The sequence below is a fragment of the Symphalangus syndactylus genome, chromosome 4, assembly GCF_028878055.3.
Source record: "Symphalangus syndactylus isolate Jambi chromosome 4, NHGRI_mSymSyn1-v2.1_pri, whole genome shotgun sequence".
Lineage (NCBI taxonomy): Eukaryota > Metazoa > Chordata > Mammalia > Primates > Hylobatidae > Symphalangus > Symphalangus syndactylus.
In genome coordinates this window covers 86,648,440-86,667,337 of record NC_072426.2, presented here as the reverse complement: position 1 = coordinate 86,667,337, position 18,898 = coordinate 86,648,440, and the positions used below count along the sequence as shown (strand labels likewise).

The 18,898-nt window shown below is 52.2% G+C and overlaps 2 protein-coding genes and 1 pseudogene across 2 annotated transcripts in view; 1 reads left to right on the top strand and 2 right to left on the bottom strand.

Moving 5' to 3' along the window:
• The window catches only part of LOC129480910 (arf-GAP with GTPase, ANK repeat and PH domain-containing protein 5), a 273,520-nt gene that overhangs the window by 172,850 nt on the left and 81,772 nt on the right, over positions 1-18,898 (top strand). The window lies entirely within an intron of this gene.
• Positions 1-18,898, bottom strand: part of GLUD1 (glutamate dehydrogenase 1) — a 225,577-nt gene that overhangs the window by 185,832 nt on the left and 20,847 nt on the right. The window lies entirely within an intron of this gene.
• Positions 9,499-18,708, bottom strand: LOC129480907 (NUT family member 2A-like; annotated as a pseudogene).

The following is an 18,898-nucleotide window of genomic DNA, read 5'->3' as shown; positions in this document are numbered from 1 at the left end:
GAGGCCAGTGGGATGGCAAAGCTGCTGTCACTGAGGTGTGGCCTGGAGAGTCCTTGGGTGTCTGGGGGAGAAGGCAGGGCCACCAGCATTGAAGCCAGGAATAGGGGACGACTCCAGGGGATGAAGCCCAAGGAAGACTCAGCATGTCAGGTGCAGATCAGTGCAGGATGAGGCCCTGAAGTGTGGGTGACTAGCCACTCACAGGGGGAGTGAGGTTCTTTGGCCCTATTTCTCATGGGGCTGGTATGTGGGGCTCCAGGTGTCCTGTGCTCAGAGTCTCAGCCTGCAGGGAGCCCCTGTCAGCCCCTCCATGGGAGTTGGGAGTTAAAGGGGGCCATGAGTAGCTCTCCTGGGGGAAGTTCCTTGTCCTGGGATGGGGGCATCCGTCCCTCAGGCCCCACCTGTCCTTTTGGGCTCCAAGTGAAGAAAGCTGCAATCTTGGTCTTCACATGGAGACCAAATGTGTCCCAAGCCAGGCTGCAGCACACACATGAGGGCTTAGGTAAACAGGCCAAAGCCCACTGCTCCCCCTGACCAGGGCAACTGTAACAGAAGAGGAAGTGGACAGACTTCAGAGAATGTTGGGGAGCTGCCCCAGAGATGGAAGCCAGGAATGCGGGACAGCTGGTGCCTGACCGAGGGTGCCCATCACCACAGCCCACGTCCTCGTGCATTTCTGCAGGGTCAGTCTGGCTCCAGCATGTGCTCTGGAATAATAGGGCCCCACAGCGCTGACGATCATGACCACCTGTCTGCCAGAGAGATGCGAGAGAGACTGAGGAGAGGAGTGCCCTGTGTGATGCTCCCTGGGCCAACTGACAGGACAGGTCCTGTCAGGCACACAGGCCCCAGACTCAGCATTTATATCTGGCTCATGAGCCCGATGACTCCGGGCAGCACAGTAGCACACGGTGGACGCATGCTCTATATTGAGTTAGGCAGGCCAGGAGCTGACCGCTGACAATCGGCCTGGCCACATCCTTGCACTTCACTGTACAAGAGTCTCCGGGTGGAGTGAGGTGGGCTCTGAGACCACACCACAAAAAACTCATTGCTGGGAAGACCAAGTGTGCCCAGGACAGCTATATAGAATGTGGTTGTTGGGTCCCTCACACCATCTAAAGCAGAGGCTCTTAAATAGCTGGGTTTAGGACACCCCCAAATCTTCACTGAAATTTCCAAGCCCATCACAGACTCCAAATTTTGCCTAGATTGCCTGAGGGTCCATGGACTCCTGGACAAGAACACCCTGTACTGGTCAGCAAAGTTGCCATGACAGAGCCTGGAGGGTCTTGCCTTCAGGACCCTGCCTGTTACCTCCTTCCAGAGAACCATTTTCCAGCCCCTAACCTATTTTCCCATCCCTGTAATCATGCTAAATGGAACTGGGAGACACTGTATTAGGGTTCACCAGAGGGACAGAACCAATAGGATATATAAGGGGAATTAGCTTACATGATCACAAAGGCAAAATCCCATGAGCTGGAGAATGACAGCGTGGCTCCCAGGGGAGCCAGTAGCATGGCTCAGTAGTTTGAAAGCCTCAGAACCAGGGAAGCCACAGGGCAGCCCCCAGTCTGAGGCCGAAGGCCTAAGAGCCCCCAGGAGGCTGCTGGTACAAGTCCTAGTGTCCAAAAGCCAAAGAACCTAGAGTCTGATGTCCAAGGGCAGAAGGAGAAAAAGGCATCCTGTTCTGGAATGAAGAGACGGGGCAGGGCGCGGGGTGGGGGTGAGATGGGGAGAGAAAGAGGCAGAGAAAGAGAAAGAGAGAGACAGGGAGCACTGACTATCCCCTTTCTTCTACCTGCTTTGTCCTAGCCACGCCCCCAGCTGATTGTATGGTGCCACCCACATTGAGCAGGGATCTCCCTCTCTCCATTCACTGACTCACATGTCAATCTCCTCTGGAAACACCTTCACAGACACAACCAGGAACAATGCTTCCCTAGCCATCCAGGCATCCCTCAATCTAGTCAAATTGATATCTACTATTAACCATCACAGATATACAGCATCAAAGGAGGCAAATGTGGAAAAATTAAATTCACTCTGTGCTTTCTCCTCCAGCTGAGGCTACGAGTGCTCAAGACCACCCTCCTTTCACTACACTCACCCCAAAGCCTCCACCTGTTTCCAGGAGCACAGATACCACATAGGCCATCGGATACACCCTAGCAAGGTTCTCCCGAGGTGGGACTCAGAGGGCCCCCTGGGGCTTGATAGGTGTCAACAGTTTGCCTCATTGTAGCTTATGCCACAGAATGATTTTGAATAGGGCTTATAGTGCCAGTTAATTTGCAGCGTAACTTTTGAGTCCAATCATTTCTCTTTCTTTCTTCCTTCCTTTCTTCCTTCCTTTTCTTTCTTTCTTTCTTTCTTTTTCTTTCTTTCTTTCTTTCTTTCTTTCTTTCTTTCTTTCTTTCTTCTTTCTTTCTTTCTTTCTTTCTTTCTTTCTTTCTTCTTTCTTTCTTTCTTTCGCTCTTTCTTTCTCTCTTTCTCTCTCTCCCTCTTTTTTTTTCTTTTTTTTTTTTGAGACAGAGTCTCGCTCTGTCTCTCAGCATGGAGTGCAGTGGAGCGATCTTGGCTCACTACAACCTCCACCTCCTGGGTTCAAGCAGTTCTCCCCGCCTCAGCCTCCCAAGTAGCTGGGATCACAGGCACGTGCCACCACGCCTGGCTAATTTTTGTATTTTTAGTAGAGATGGGGTTTTGCCATGCTGGCCAGGCTGGTCTTGAACGCCTGACCTCAGGTGATTGGCCCGCCTTGGCCTCCGTGGACTCTGTCCTGGTATCCTTCTCCTGTTTGGTTGCCAAGTGTCCTCTGGCCTAGGGTTAACTATGCAAGATGCTTGTGAGTATTCAGAGTGTTGTTCCTAATAAATGCACTTCATTTAAAAAAAAGTTCTTGATGAAATAGTAAAAATTATTAAAGTTATTAAATCTCAATCTTCTTAATAATGTGTGATGAAATTGAACATGCAGGCATCACACTTATGCATATCAAAGTGAGTGGGCAAAAGAGTAGATTAGACACAGATAAAGAGGAAATCGATGACATGGATGATTGATAAATGTAAAAAGTCAGTTAGAATGTAGCACAGGAAATATGAAAGAGGAGTTTATGAACACAGAGTGTACTAGCACCTGAATCTTGGACTTCCTAGCCTCCAGCTCCAGAACTGAAAGAAGTAAACATCTGTTGCTTAAACCACTCAGTCTATAGTATTTTATTATAGCACCATAAGCTTGAAGAAAGAGCTCAAATCAATAACCTAACACCTCAAGGAACTAGAAAACGAACAAACTAAACCAAAAATTAGCAGAAGGAAGGAAATAATAAAGATCAGAAAGATAAACAAAATAGAGAATAGAAACGCAATAGAAAAAATCAACAAAATCAAGAATTAGATTTTTAAAAATATCAACAAAATTACAAACCCTTAACTGGACTACCTAAGAAAAAAAGAAAGAAAACTAAGATAACTCAAATTAAAAATGAAAGAAAGGACATTACAACTGATGCCACAGAAACAAAAAGAATTATGAAAGAATGTTACTAATATTTAAATGCCAACATATTGAATAACCTAGAAGAAATGGATAAATTTGTAGAAACATACAACCTACCAAGACTGAATCACAAATAAATTTTACAAATCGGAACAGACCTATAACTAGTAAGTAGATTGAAGCAGTAATCAAAAACCTCCTAAAAAGAAAAACCCAGTCCTGGGAAATTCTACCAAAGAATCAATTCAATTCTTCCAAAGAATTAAAGAAAGGAAATGCTCTCAAACTCATATGAGGCCAAAATTACCTTGATTCCACAACCAAAGCCCCAAGAAAAGAAAACTAAAGACCACTGTATCAGGTGAATATTGATGCAAAAATCCTAAAAATATTTTAGTGAACAGAATTAAACAGCACATTAAAAGGATTATAGGCTGGGCGCGGTGGCTCACGCCTGTAATCCCAGCACTTTGGAAGGCCGAAGCGGGTGGATCACGAGGTCAGGAATTCAAGATCAGCCTGGCCAAGATGGTGAAACCCCGTCTCTACTAAAAATACAAAAATTAGCCAGGCGTGGTGGCAGGTGCCTGTAATCCCAGTTACTCAGGAGGCTGAGGCAGGAGAATCACTTGAACCTGGGAGGCAGAGGTTGCAGTTAGCCGAGATTGCACCACTGCACTGCAGCCTGGGTGACAGAGTGAGTGAGACTCCATCTCAAAGAAAAAAAAGATTATACATTATGACCAAGTTGGATTTATACTTGGAATGCAAGGATGAGTCAAGATACAAAAATCAATCAAGTCATACACCACATTAATATAATGAAAGACAGAAACCACATGATTCAAACAAAGCATTCAACAAAATTCAACACCATTTCATGATTAAAAACAATCAACAAACTAGGAATAAAAGGAAAATACTACCACATAATAAAGGCCTTACATGAAATGCCCACAACTAACATTATGTTTACTAGTGGAAGACAAAGCTATTCCTCAAAGTACAGGAGAAAGTCAAGGATGCCCACTCTTGCCACTTCTGTTCAACGTAGTACTGGGCCGGAGCAATTAGACAAGGAAAGATATATAAAAGGCATTCCAATTGGAAACGAAGAAGTAAAATTATTTCTATTTACAGATTATATGGTTTTATATGTAGAAAACCCTAAAAATTCCACCAAAAAACCTGTAAGAACTAATAAATGATTTCAGCAAAGTTACAAAATGCAAAATTAACACACAAAAATCCTTTGCAGTTCCATACATTAGCAATGACCAATATGGAAAGGAAATTAAGAAGAAAATTTCAGACCAGGTGCATCAGCTTACACTTGTAATCCCAACATATTGGGAGGCTGAGGCAGGCGGATCACTTGAGGCCAGGAGTTTGAGACTAGCCTGGCCAACATAGTGAAATCCTGTCTCTACTACAACAACAAACAAACAAACAAACAAAACAAAAAACCCACAATTTTATTTATAATAGCATGAAAATGAATAAAATACTTCGAAATAAACTGAAATAAACTTAACCAAGAAGGCAAACAACTTGGACACTAAAAATTACAAAACAACAATGCTACAAGAAACCGCAGAGTATATAAATAAATGAAAAGACATCTCCATGCATATGGATTTGAAGACTTAATATTGTTAAAATGTCCATATTACCTAAAACAATTTACAAATTCAATACAATCCCTATTACAGCATTATTCACAGTAGCCAAGAGATCCCATCCAAATATCCCTTGGTGGATGAAAGGATAAAATACGGTATATACATACAATGGAAGACTAAGCAGCCTACGGAAAGAAGGAAATCATGTCACATGCTAGAACATGGATCAATCTCAAGAACATTATGCTAAGTGAAATAAGCCAATCACAAAAGGACAAATACTCTCCTTCATATGAAGTATTTAAGGTAGTCAAAATCACAGAAACATAAAGTAGTGGTTGCCAAGGGCTAAGGGAGGGAGTAGGGGGGAAATTAGTATTTAATGTGTACAAAATTTCAGTTGTGAAAGATAAAAAATGTCTAAAGATCTAAATTTCACAATGATGTGAATATACATAACATTACTAAATTGTACACTTTAAAATGTTTAAGATGGTTCTTAAAAAAGGAAAAAGCATAGGAATAAATTTCATGACCTAAGACTAGTTAATGGTTTCTTAAACATGACATCGAAACCACAGGTAACAAAAGAAAAAATAGATAAATTGGACTTCATCCAAAGTAAAAACTTTTGTGCTTCAAAGAGTACCATCAAGAAAGTAAAGGACAACCCATAGAATGGTAGAATATTTCTGCAAATTATATCTTGTAAAGCATTTTTATCTAGAATATATAAAGAATTCTTATAACTCAATGACAAAACATAAACCAGTTAAAAATTACTAAATGTTGAGTACACATTTCTCCAAAGAAGATATACAAGTGGCGAATAGGTACATGAAAGAGGTTCAACGTCAGGGAAACACAAATGCAAACTACGATGAAATGCAACTTCAGAACCACTAGGATGACTTTATCAAAAAGAGAGTTGATAATAAATGTTGGCTAGAATATGGAGAGACGCTGGGACCCTCATACAGCTAGTGGGTATATAAAATGGTTCATGTACACTGGAAACAGTCTGGCACCTTCTGAAATGGTTAAACATAGAGTTTCCATATGGCCCATCAATTTCACTCTTAGGTATGTAGCCATGAGAAACGGAAACATACATCCCCAGAAAACCTTGTACACAAGTGTTCTTAGAAGTATTATTCACAATAGCCAAAAAGTGAAAAAAACCCAAATGTTCTTAACTGATAGATGGATAAATTTTAGTATATCCATTAAGGGAATATTATTCAGCAACAAAAAGGTCTGATGTAATGATACATACTAAAAACTTAGATGACCTTGGAAATATTATTCTAAGTGAAAGAAGACAGATGTGAAAGACACACATTGTATATTCCATGCACAGGGCATCATGCGACGCTGAAGTTAGAATCAAAGTGAGCTACAAAGGGCAGCCACTTGGATCAGGTCCATCTGGTAGCTGTCAGAAAGCACAGCATGTTCACTAACAGGGGCCGGCCTTGCTCAGGTTGTCAGATGGAGTTTCCCAGGAGGCTGTGGCTTCTTCAGGGATCTGTCATCCAGTGGTGAAGGGAGGGGTCTCTGGAGCCAAACCTGCCTGGGGCCGCCCCAGCCGCACTGGATCCCAGAGAGTGACCTGGGTGCATGAGCAGGGAGGCCAAGCCAACCAAGAGCCTCAGCACACCCCCAGCACCTGCTGTGAGCAAGCTGCATAGCTTCCCCAAGCATGGACGGGACGACATCATGGGTATTTACAGATTTCTTTTCACTGCGTCCCAGGCTCTCCTGGTTCATGTGTGATACACTGCACTTGGGGTGGAGGTGTGCTGACAGTTGCAAAGGGCCAAGGCTTTCTTTCCCGTGGCTCTGATGCATGGTTTCCAGATACCAGTCATGAAGGAAGTTCTTCAGATTATGGACCTTGTGCTAGTCACATAGGGCTGCTAGGACAAAGTGCCATAGACTTGGGGGTGGTGGCACGTATTAAAAAAAGAAATGTATTTGTCACAGTCTGGAGGCTGGAAGTCCGAGGTTAGCATCCCAGTGGACGAGGTTCTGGTGAGGGCTCTCTTTCTGGCTTGCAGACGGCCGCCTTCTCACTGTGTCCTCGTGTCAGGGAGAGAGAGAGCTCTGGGGTCTCTGCTTCTTACCAGGGCCCTAATCCCATCATTAGGGCCCCACCCTCATGGTCTCTTCTAACTCTGAATAACTCCCAAAGGCCCCATCTCCAAATACCATCATGTTGGGGCTTAGGGCTTCAGCACAGGAACTGGGGGTGGGGGGAACGTGTGTTCAGTCTACTAGAGCCCCCCAGTCAGCCCTACTGTGCCCTTTTAGGGGCAGATTGTAGGGCTCAGGTGGGACACAGAGGTGGAGGAAGCATAAGTTCTGCCTCCTAGGAATGGCTCGGCCAAAACAAGGACAGGGACAGTGGGATAGACAACAGCCAGGGGGGTAACCATCAGGAGCCCCAAGGTGTCACTTTCAGCCTTTGGTGAGGAAGTTGGCTGGGCACCCACACATGCCAGAGTATGGACCATGTTCCCTTCAAACACGGCTCACTTAACATTCCTAAACCCTGCAAAGGGGCAGTGCTACCTTATCTCCTGAGGATGGCCCTGAATGTAGAGGAGTCACAGGATCTGCCCACATCACCCACCAGTGACTCCTCACTCCCCACATTTTCCCTGAGGGCCTGATGTGCACTGAGCTGGGGAAGCCCTGTCAAGATAAACTCTCTTTCCCAAAGGCCACAGAAGACGGCAGGCCTCCGACACTGCCCACATCGAGCAGAAGGGACGGGGCAGAGGGGTATCTGTCCGGCTGACTGCTGTGTTCTGTGGGCAGATGGGGCCAAAGAGGACTCAAACATGGCTCCCTTTGTCACTTGGCCGAGGGGCCAGGCCACTGTGTACCGGACAGCTTTGCCCCACCAGCCTCTGCTGCTGGGCCAGCCCCCAGCGCCATGACCACAGCTCTGCATGCAGGCAGTGCTGGGACCAGTGCCCTGGCGGTCACAGGGGTCCTGAGCCAATAAGGGCCCTGGGGGAGGAATCACAACTCAGACCGTGGAGAAGAAGATGTTGGCCAGGAGGGAACCAGGGTGGGTGCCGGGTCCTGTCCATGCCGGGATCTGAGATTCTAAGAGGTGGGTTAGGGGTAAGGGGGGCAGAAGTTGGCCCATGGGGTGAGGGGAGTTCAGCAGAGATTGGGAGGACAGGACAACCTGGGAAAGAGCAGAGCGTCCTCCCCAGCCTCGGTCCCTCTCCTGATGCAGTCCTCATCTCACTCACAGACTCTAGAAGTCTCCCTTCGGCGAACACCTAGCCCCCGACTCCTAGGGCACTTCCCAGACAGCCAATGCCACATCCCAGGTAGCCCCTGCTCTGCCCTTGGGGTCTGTGCCTGCAGAAGGGCGGCTGACCCTCTGCCCCTCTCGGCCTGGGCCCCAGCTCCCCCCGGCCCTGGAAGCAGCAGACACACCCACCCTGCGCCTGGTGGGCTGGTCATGCTTGTTCCCGTCGGTGATGGTGTGTTGAGAGGGAACTGCTTTAGAAACCAATGTAAATCTGTGTCTCCATCAATTCCACATGAGTTGGGTCATCATATGGGAAGGGAATCATAGCTGCGAGGGGCTCCATGCAGGACCTTGAGGGCCCCGAGGCCAGTCCCTGTGGCCACAGCAAGGAACATCTGCTTCAGCTAGTTGGACAAGACTCTCTCCTGCCCAGAAACAGGCAGAGCGACTTCCCCTGCTCCCCACCCATCGTCGTATCCCAAACACACCCGTGTGGACGGTCACCTCAACGTCTCCCTTCAGCCCAGTGCCCGCGCTCTTCCTGATGAGGGTTAAGCAGGAGCAGCCTCCTCTCCCCATGTCCATGTTGCAGGCAGCTGCCTTCTGCTCACCTCCACTGAGCACAGCAAGAGCCAGCCAGCTGTCTCCAATCCCAGGATTTTCCAGGGATGCTGATAATGATTGGAGGCCCCAAGAAGCCTCCCTAAAGCAGGCAGGGCCTTGTGAGTGGGTGGTGGGAGGGATCAGGGGTTCCTCAACATCTGTCAGTCCCTGGAGCATCTGAAGGGGCTCCCTACACCAGGAGGAAAGAGTGGGGCGGTTCCCTGTGGTTCCCAGTGCCTGGCATCTGCCAGTTCCTCTGCCCTCCCTCACAGACACCCTGCACGGAGCAGCACAGCGCGGAGGGCAGAGGCAGCAGCCCCGAGAGCATTTTCCAAAACAATTACATTCATTCACATTTACACACGAGGCCCCCAATGCACTGCTTCCCACTCCCACTCCCCAGCCCCTTCCCCCCAGCCCCTCCCTTCCTGCCCTCCCCGTTCAGCCACCCTCTCCCTCCCCTCCCTCCCCTCCCCTCCAAAGCTAAGGCCCAGCAAGATCAGCACTGGGGGAGAAGAAGCTTTTGACTGCTTTGGGGCATCGGATGCCAGAGCCCCACCCTTGGGGATTGGCCCCAGAGAGCTTGCCAAGAAGGCCCTACTGGCTACAATGCTGCTTCTTCTCCTTCCTGGAGACCAAGGGGTCACCTCTTCTCTTTTGAGACCGTGAAGGGCCACCCAGCCCCCAAGCCAGGGATTGCTCCCCAGAGACCCTGAGCCCAGGCCCTGGGTGGGGTGTCTCTTCAGCAGGGGATGGGCTTCCCAAGAGAGGTCGCTTCTTGGACTTGGTGGCAGGAGATGGTGCTAGGCTGAGGTCTCTTCTCTTAGCAGATGGGGGCTGAAGAGCTCCCTGGGGTCCACACTTTTCTGGGCTGAGAAGGCCCGAGGCAGGGACGGGGCTCTGGGGTAGCCACCAGGGCAGCAGCTTGTGCTGGGAACCCAAGAGGAAGGCCAGGCTGGGAAGCTCCTCCTCCTCCTCACTTGACCCTGAGCCAGCCCACGTGACTCCCTGACAGGAGACCCTCCAGGCAGATCCAAGGCATCCTTGGTACCCAGGCCAGGGCAGATGGGTCTGTGGTCCTGGGGAGGAGAGGTTGGCCGGGCAGCCCTCAGCCCAGGGGGATCCTGACATCCCAAAAGCACAGCAGAGTGTTTGGACCTGGCCATGCCAGTGTGTGCTCTGCCTCGTCCCTGAGGGTCCCAGGCAGCCGTCTGGGGTGGGCAGGTTTCCATGCCAACCCCTTGTTGGGGGTCAGGGATGTCTCTCTCTGCTCCTTGGCCAGCTGCAAACTCGGAAGAACTAGAGTCCAACCGGGCCATGCCATGACCAGGGGCTGCCCTCGCATGCTGTTTCTCCTTCCAGGGTAGGAGGTGCTTCTCCACTAGCTGCAGGAGGAAAGGGGGCACTTACTGGCGCTGCCCCAGGTGAGCAGGGCCCAGGGTGGTGGAGACCAGGGCACTTGGGCGGGAGGCAGGGAGGCCTGAGGCAGCTGGGCTTTAAGTCAAAGAGAAAGGGTGTGGCTCTGCTGGGCATCCCGTTGGGCCTCACAGCAGCTTGCATGCTGACTCCCTTCCCTGGCTCCTCTCCATCCTACTCCCCCTGAACCTGCATCTTCCCACCCCGGAGTGGCTCCCCAAGAAGCCGGGCATCCCTAGCCGGGGGGGTTAGACAATCAGGTGGGCCTTGTGTGCCGGGTCCCTCCTGCCCCTGGGGTACCTGGGCAAGGGTGAGTCCTTCCTCCTGCTCCAGCTCCTGGCTTAGGGCAAAGAAATCCATCTGTGGATCTGGGGAAAGCAATTCTTCCAGGAATCGGGGGTGAAGGACGGCCTCCACCTGGAAACAGAAGGAAGAAGGCATGAGCCTCCTGGGCAGGGAGTAGCCTGGAGCCAAGGACACCTGGAGGAGATGCAGAAAGCTGCCAGTGCCCCATCCCCACCCTCCTGGGGCTGTCTCATATCATGGTGACCACCAGCTACAGACACAGACCACAGACCTGGTAGCATACACACACACAGACAGAGACATACAAACCACACACAGACACACAAACAGACCCACATATGACACAGGAAAAGACACAGACACAGGTAACATACACACTCCACACTCACACCCACACGGACACACAAAGACACACAGTAACCACAGACACAAACACACAGCAACACACAGACACACACAATCATATACATAGACACTCAAATCCATGGAAATACACACACTGCTGAGTAGCTAAGGAACAGAGCTTAATTCCAAGGACCTGGGAGTGCCACCCCCTGGAATCCTGCAGGCCCCAGCACTCCAGGCCAGCCCACCTTGGTGACGAAGTCTTTCTGGGAACACAGTTTGTCAATGTAGCTCAGGAGGCCCGGGTCTGGGGGCGTCCAGTCCTCTTCCTGTGGCTGCTTCACTTCGCCCTCTTCCCATTGTTTCTCGGGCTCCCCCATGGCCCCGAGGGAAGGCCCCAGCAGCTCCTCCATGATGTCCACATGCTCCTGCACCAGTTCTGGGGGAATCTCATCAGGGACCTCGGTCTCTGCTGCTCTCTGGGGCCTGGGTGGTGGCAGGTGGGCCTTGGTCTCCACTGGCCTCTGGGTCCTGGGTGGTGGCAGGCAGGCAGTCGGGGCCTTGGGGCCGGCCTTGCTGGGAAGGCACACTGAGGCAGAGAGGGAGGAGGATGGGCGTGGTGAGGGCCGCTCCTCCTGCTTGCACCACACAGGGGAGGGCAGGGCTTGGGGATGTGAAGTGGGTCCCAGCTGGGTCAGGACCACCTGAACCACAGCGCCCCTGGAGGAGGCAGGAGGGGCACATCTGAGACAGCATTGCTTGGGAGGAAGTTTGGAGCCACCAATATGCCGTGTTCTCTCCCTGCTCATCCCTACTTCCTGGGCAGAGCATATGTGGAGTTTTGGACAGGCGAGGGGAGAGAGTAGCTAGGAAACTTGACCAGGTCGATACCCAACATGTGCTCCCAGAAGCTGTCCTGTTGGAGGGAGCAAATCCCCTTCTTGAAGGGAAGCATGGGGTGTGGGGACAGTGGCCTCCCTTGGCCCCTTTGGCCTTTGCCATGGCTCCCGTGGGAATGTGGGAAGCCATACCTGGCTGCTTGACCACCTCAGGGGCCAGAGGTCCTTGAGGTTCAAGCCTCGGTGTGGCTGGAGGAGGCAGGCACTGGGTCCCCTTCATCCATTGCGATTTCTGACTCTGCATCTCCTCCTCAGCCTCAAACTCCAGGAACCTGGGGGTGAAGGAGGCCCAGGCTGTGCTGGGAGGGTCCAGGCCCCCTCCCCCCAGGACCAGGCAGCGGCCGAGGGCAGGAATAGGAGGGAGTGCTTCGGGTGGGCTGTCCAGGCCCTCACTGGGTCCCATCCCCCAGTCCCAGGAGGGAGCTGCTTCCAGAGCTCTGGGCTCACCCTCCCTCACCCAGCCCCTGCAGAGCCCATGGCATCAACGGGGCTTCCTGACTAAAGTCAGGGCCACGAGGTCCAGGAGGGTCCCGGAGGACCCCTCATCTGGGTTTCAGCTGTCCAGGGGTGGGGTGTGTGGCAAAAAGCATCAGGGATGATGCCCAGATGCAGGAGTCCTGAGGCTGGGACTGTGGGCCCCTGAAAGATAACCCAGGGGCACGAGGCCTGGGAGACCCCCAGTCAGGAGGAAGCAAAGCTGAGCCCAGAGGACAGGGCCCCTTTGCCCTGAGGCTGCTGTCTCTCTGTCTTCATGGAGGGGACTGCCCAGGAGCAAAGGCAGTCAGGCCAGAGATGAGTCTCACGGTGTCATGGGCGCAGGTCTCCCCAACCCAACTCCCTGGCCAGGCTGGGATGGGAGACAACCGACTTCTGGCCACTGCTGTCAGGAGCCTGCATCCCACTCCTGTCTTTAGTCACTAGCGCCCCTTCTCCCCATCCCCACAGCTGAAGGTGACCCCCTTTGGGCTGTGATGCTGGCTGCTCCCGCCATGACCTCCCATGTCAAGGCAGGGGTTGGCCTGCAGGGGGTGCTTCCCAGTAGGGCAGGACAGAGACCCCAGAGCACTCTAGGTGGCAGAAGCAGCTTCCTGAGGGGGCCAGGGGCCCAGAGCGTCCTGTGTTTGTCCACACCCTCCTCATGCTCTACGTTGAGAAGCCACCACAGCCACCAGGCCTCTGTCATTCACTGTCACCCTGCCATGCAGGCCCTGCTCCCAGGACCCCAGACTCACTTTTCCGCCATCTCGTAGAAGATCATCCGGTCAAAGTTGCTCGTGTGCTGCCATTCCCGCATGGCCCGCCACAGTCCCTCCTCCAGGGTCATGGTGGGCTTCCGCCGGGCCAGGGATCGGAGAACTGGGCTGTAAACCAGTGCAGTCAGTCCCAGTCTATAAGCCCACCCTTCATCCCAAGCCCACCCGGTCCCAACACCTGGCCCCTGTCCTCCCCACACCTGTCCTGCCATCTATCCCTGTCCTGTTCTCCCCAATGTGGGCTCCTCAGGCCCCAGAACATGCACCCCAAGATCAAACATCAACACAAGCTACTGAGTGGCCTCTCCGACTGCCCCTCGAGTCCTCGGTGTTGAGCAGCAAACCCAGTACTATGGGTGGAACATGTGTGTCCCCAACATTCCTGTGCTGAAGCCCTCAGCACCAGTGTGTCAGTATTTGGAGGCAATCAGGGTTAGAGCAGGTCATGAGCGTGGGTCCCAGTCATGGAATCCAAGCCCCGATAAGGGCAGGAGGAGACACCTGGGCTCTTGCTCTCAGCCACAAGGAGACACAGCCAGAGACAGCTCTCTCCAGCCAGGAGGAGGGCCCTGACCAGACACCCAATCTGCTGTCACCTTGATCTGGGACTTCTGGCCTCTGGAACTGGGAGACATGAATGTGTCTTGATAAAGCACCCAGTCTACGGGATTTGTTACGGCAGAGCCTGAGCTGACTGAAACAGCGTGCACACAGAATGACCTGGGGGCGAGGGTTAAAGTGCAGGTTCCAGGGCCCCAAGACTGAGCATTTAACCAGCTTCCTGGGGACTCTGGAGCAAGGCAGCCCCGGGGGACGTAGCCTCAGGGCCCTGGAGCATGAGGAGCAGGAGCACACGTCCAGAACCAAAGCAGGGCGGTGTCCAAGCCACTGCAAGCAGCAGGTGCAGCTCCCCACATTCCCACAGGAGCCATGGCAAAGGCCTGGGAGTCTGGGCAGCTCCACTCCAAGAATCAGGGTCCTCAGTGCACCCGGACTCCGCTCCAAGGGGGAATGCAACCAGTTCCAGGGTGTGGGGACAGCGAGATTGTTGGGGATGAAGATGGGGCTGCCTTCCACCTACACCCCAGGCAGGGGACTTCCCTAGGGGAACAGCCAGTGTGCTGCACGGTGGATGTGCTCAAGCTCCCGTTTGCTCATCAGTGGGAAACACAGGGTCACAGAGGCGCCGCAGGGTGGAGAGAGGCAGGGACTGGGAATGAAACCACAAACTCTCCCAGATGCTGACGTTGCTGCCTCACAGTCACCACAGTCCATGGCCCTGGGCTGCTGGGCTTGAGGTGCACTCACAGCTATCACTGGAGCCCGTGGCTTTGGGGAGTGCTCTCCTAGATGGCCTAGTCCTGATGATGATAGTAATGGGGACAGTAATCATAATTGCTGTCATGTAATGTGTCATAGCATGTGCCAGGCACTGTGCTATGCATGTCATATGTGAGTTCAAGTTATCTCTTCGCCATCTTCTGAATGAAGCATCATTGTCCCTTTTTCTAGGTGGGATTGAGGGTGAAGATGCAAATACCTGCCCAGCATCGACCCCAGTGCAGAGCCCAAGACCATCCCTCTGTGCAGGCTCCACCGCCTCTGTGCTAACTGGACCTCAGCAGAACTGCGGGTATGTGCCAGGTTCCTGCTGGGCCCTGCAGCTCCTCCATCCAGCCCCATGTGATGGGCTCCTGGCCATCAATACTGGGTTAAAGGGGAGGCACTGGGGTGTGTACTCAAAGACCTAAACCCAAACCGTAGCTCACATCACACCAGGAACCCTCTCTGACCTGGGTCTTCTGTAAACATTGTTGTGAAAATTATTGAAAGTAAAGATTGGCTGGACTCACGGGACAGTGACGGGAAGTTGAGATGAGGCCCCTGACAGTCTGTCCTGAGCCGCAGCCAGATTAATGTTGTTGAAAACGTACCTTCCCTAGTGCAACCCATCACCCTCACAACCGCCCTGCAAGCTCCCCTGAACAGCGTGACCTCCTGTCCATCCAGCAGCCTCTTTACATGTGAGCTGCAGGACCAGCTCTGGTGCCCCTGGGACACTCACATGAGGAAGCAGGAAAGCGCTTCGGTGTCAGGACTCTGGGGAAGGTGCCTTCGGGACCAGGGGCTTGTAGTGCTGCCAGAGTCGGAAGTTCTCATAGACACTCTTGGGGTTACAGGAGTCGCCTGGTGGGGCCTTGGCCTGGGAGGAAGCCAGGCTGCCCTCTCCACGAGCCCCTTGTGGCCATGGCCCAGCATTCCCTTGGGACACGGTGGGGAGCAACTGGGCAGCCGGTGGTGGTGGTGGTGGAAGAGGAAGGTCCTGGGACCAGCCTCCCTCACAGGCCTGGGTGCCCCCAACCACCTGGGCAGCCATAACAGGCACCACAGGAGCAGCTGCCAGGAGTAGGGGAGGTGGACACGTGACACCTCTGCAGAGGGCGCCTGCCAGATGAGGGGGCCTTGAGTTAGGACCAAGGTCTGTGCCTCAGGGGCCTTCACAGGCCCCACCTCTGTCCTCATCTGGACAAAGACGTTGGAAGCCCCGGCCCCACTCAGGCCGCGGCCATCCTGTCCTGCCACCAGAGGTGTGCTGGGGAAGGCAGACAGCACCAGAGGGCTGCCTGGAAGAACCCCTGCAGTCACAAGGGGCAGCCCGTGTGCTGGGGCAGGAGCAGGTGTGGTGAAGGGCAGAGCCGTGAACACAGACTGGGTATGCTGCGGAGACAAAGGAAAGAGGTGAATGGGCTGGGGTCTCCAGGTCCACACTAGTCACTGGGGAATCAGAGGGGAGTCCCAACAGCTGAGGGCGTATGACAGGGAAACTCTGCAGCTTGCAAGTGTCCCTGAGTGTGCATCAGATGTTCTGTTCCTCCACGGAGAGTCGCTCCGCTAGAGAGCCTGGCCCCGGTCACCAAGACTCTCTGACCCCTGTCTCCCAAGAAGCAACAGCCAAGCCTTCGCTGCCCGAGGGTCTCCGTCAGGTGTCCCTGGCAGACCCTGTCAGCCTCACAGGCATCTCCCAAGCCATGGGTCAGGGATGAGCCTCTCAGCGGCTTGGTGGTCCTCAGCGTGCTCAGCAACAGGTGAGAGGCCTACCCCAGGGCAGTGCTCGGCACTCAGAAGGCCGATAGGAAGCCAGAAGCTTCCGAATATTATGGTCCCATCTCCTCTTCAATCATCCTTTTCCTGAAGCTCTTGTAAACCCCTTTCTTTCCTAGCTCAAACACAACAAAAGAAAACCACTGGATGGAAATCTTTCCCAAGCCAGCGCCCTAGGAACCCTGAAGATAATCCATAACTCATCATGCCCAGCATGTAAGTGATTGTCCTGGCACCACCCACAGCAAGTGCTAAATAGGGGTCGGATTCGGGCCACCCTTTCCTCAGTACTCGATGGTCCCGGCTGCCACTCAGGAAGCTCTGTTCCCAGGGAGCAGGTCTGAGAGGCAGTGGTGGAGTCCCCTGGGATAGTGTCACTGCATAGCCAGCAGCAGCTGCACACGATTAGAACACAGCCAGCAAATGGCGAGCAGCAGGGCTATCAGGGGAAGTGTCTAGGGATTTTCACAGCTGCTGGTCATGTTACAATAGGTAGTGGGACAAGGAGCCCATCTCTGGGCCTTCTTCTTTGAGCTCCCAATAACTGAATATAGTGACCAACCAAGAACCAGGGGCTCTTGGGCCACGGGCCAGGTGAGGCAAAGTTGTCTGGAACTCATCCCTGTTCACTAGGACCTCACGCAGTCTCTAGTCAAGGGGAATAAGGAATACAGCACATGCAGCGCATCATTCAGGACACATATCCTAACTTAAATAATAATTATAATAATAATAAGAGAACCATCTTCCTATTTGTGCGCTACTCTCCTTCCTCTACTGAAAAGGAAACCAGCCTTTCCAGACCCTTCCACTGAGAACCAGCAAGAATCCACACCTGTCCCCTGTTCATGAGGTAGTATAAATGGAACAGGAGCAAATTCTTCATCTCCACAGTAACACAAAGTGCAGAGGACAGGCCATGAGCTAGCAGACAAGAGGAAGTGGGTCTGAAGACCTGAGTTTCCACAAAAGGGCAAACAATTCAGAACAACTCAGGAAACCCAGGCCCTGTGTAGCCTGAACTTCCCCATCTGCCCCCACCCCTATTAAATCAAAGCCAACAGCTACCTGAACTGACAGAGAAGCCATCTCTGGGGAGGGAGCTGAGGGGCTCTGGGCTGTGGCAGTTACAGTAGCCCCCAGCCTCGCCCACCCAGAGGCTGTCACTACTTGCTCTGTCACAGCCCACCCACCCAACAGTTTCCTGGCTGAGACCACTTCTCCCCACTCCTCCCTAAGATCTAGAAAACTCCAGTCCAAATCCCTCTGAACACTATGGAAGGGCACCTTCCAGGTGCCTGAAGACACGGCACAGGGTTCAGGCTTTCTGTCATCCTCCTGGGGCCACCAGCACAACACCATCCCACCACTCCCTACAAACACACAATGACGTGACCTGTCTCCTTCTAGAAAGGAGCAACCCATCCACTCTGTCCTTTCCCCTACAAGGTGTATTCCCCCAGGCATCTTGGTCCACCTCTAAGGAGCCATCCTCCCTAAACACAGACTCAGGGTGCCATGGCCATCCCCAGGTGTGATGTCCTTGGGGACATCCAGTTGCTCCCTCCCTCCTCAACATCAGCCCTATCAACTGTCCCCAGGGGCAGTGTCAAATTTGAATTCCCAAGGAGTTGAGGCATGGCAGACTCGGATAATGCCCCCATCCCTACAGGCTCACCTCCATTTGAAGCCATCCCCTCAGGCTGGGCACTGACAACCACTGTCTGGCAGTTTCTGCAATGAGAAAAGTCAAGGGTAAGACCCAGAGAGTGACCTGGCTCAGCAGATGCTCCTGAGTCCAACTGGAGCAGGTAAAATTTGAAAGTAAACAGGTTTGGAACATAGGACCCCAGACATTCTGCAGAGGGGGAGGGGCAGTGGGCAGCTGGTAGGGGTGGGGGACATTCTGTGAAGAGCTTCGGCCATTAGGCAAGAACCTGAGTTTCCTTTCCAACTGGAAGGCAGCAACAGAGATGGTGTGCGCCTCTTTAGGCAACTTTTAAATTGTCCTTCTGACTCACAGCAAAAGCTTCTACCTGATGTCCCCTTTACTTCCATTCTTTATCGACAGACCTACTTTTGTGCCAATCAACCCATGCTCCTTCCCATTTTGGCTCTTTCCCACTCTTGATGAATTTCAACAGGGGCTGCACTTCGTGAACAAAATTCAAAACACGTTTTCAGTCTGAGAAACACAGGGGTTCTTAGGAAGGCAAGGGGACTGGGTGTTTGAAATCAGGATGGTCTCAGCCGATCCAGGCTATTAGGTGGCTGTGTGCTCATCATTGTTTAGGAAGCAATCCTTGTGCCCCCAGGTCATGTATGTTGCTGGAATCTCTGTCCACACCAGCAGGCCAGCCTTACTTCCCAGCTCCTTTGCTGGAAAGCCTCAGTCCAGGAAAGAGTGGCTACGCGACCTACAGCACTGAGACCAGAAATCCTTTCATTTTGTTTCCCAGCATATTGTGATGGTGTTAAATGTTTATTTTTTATCTTTTGAATGATTTTAATTTAACCAAGCAATACTTTTCATGGCTCCAAATTCAAACGTGCACAGTGAAATAGGCA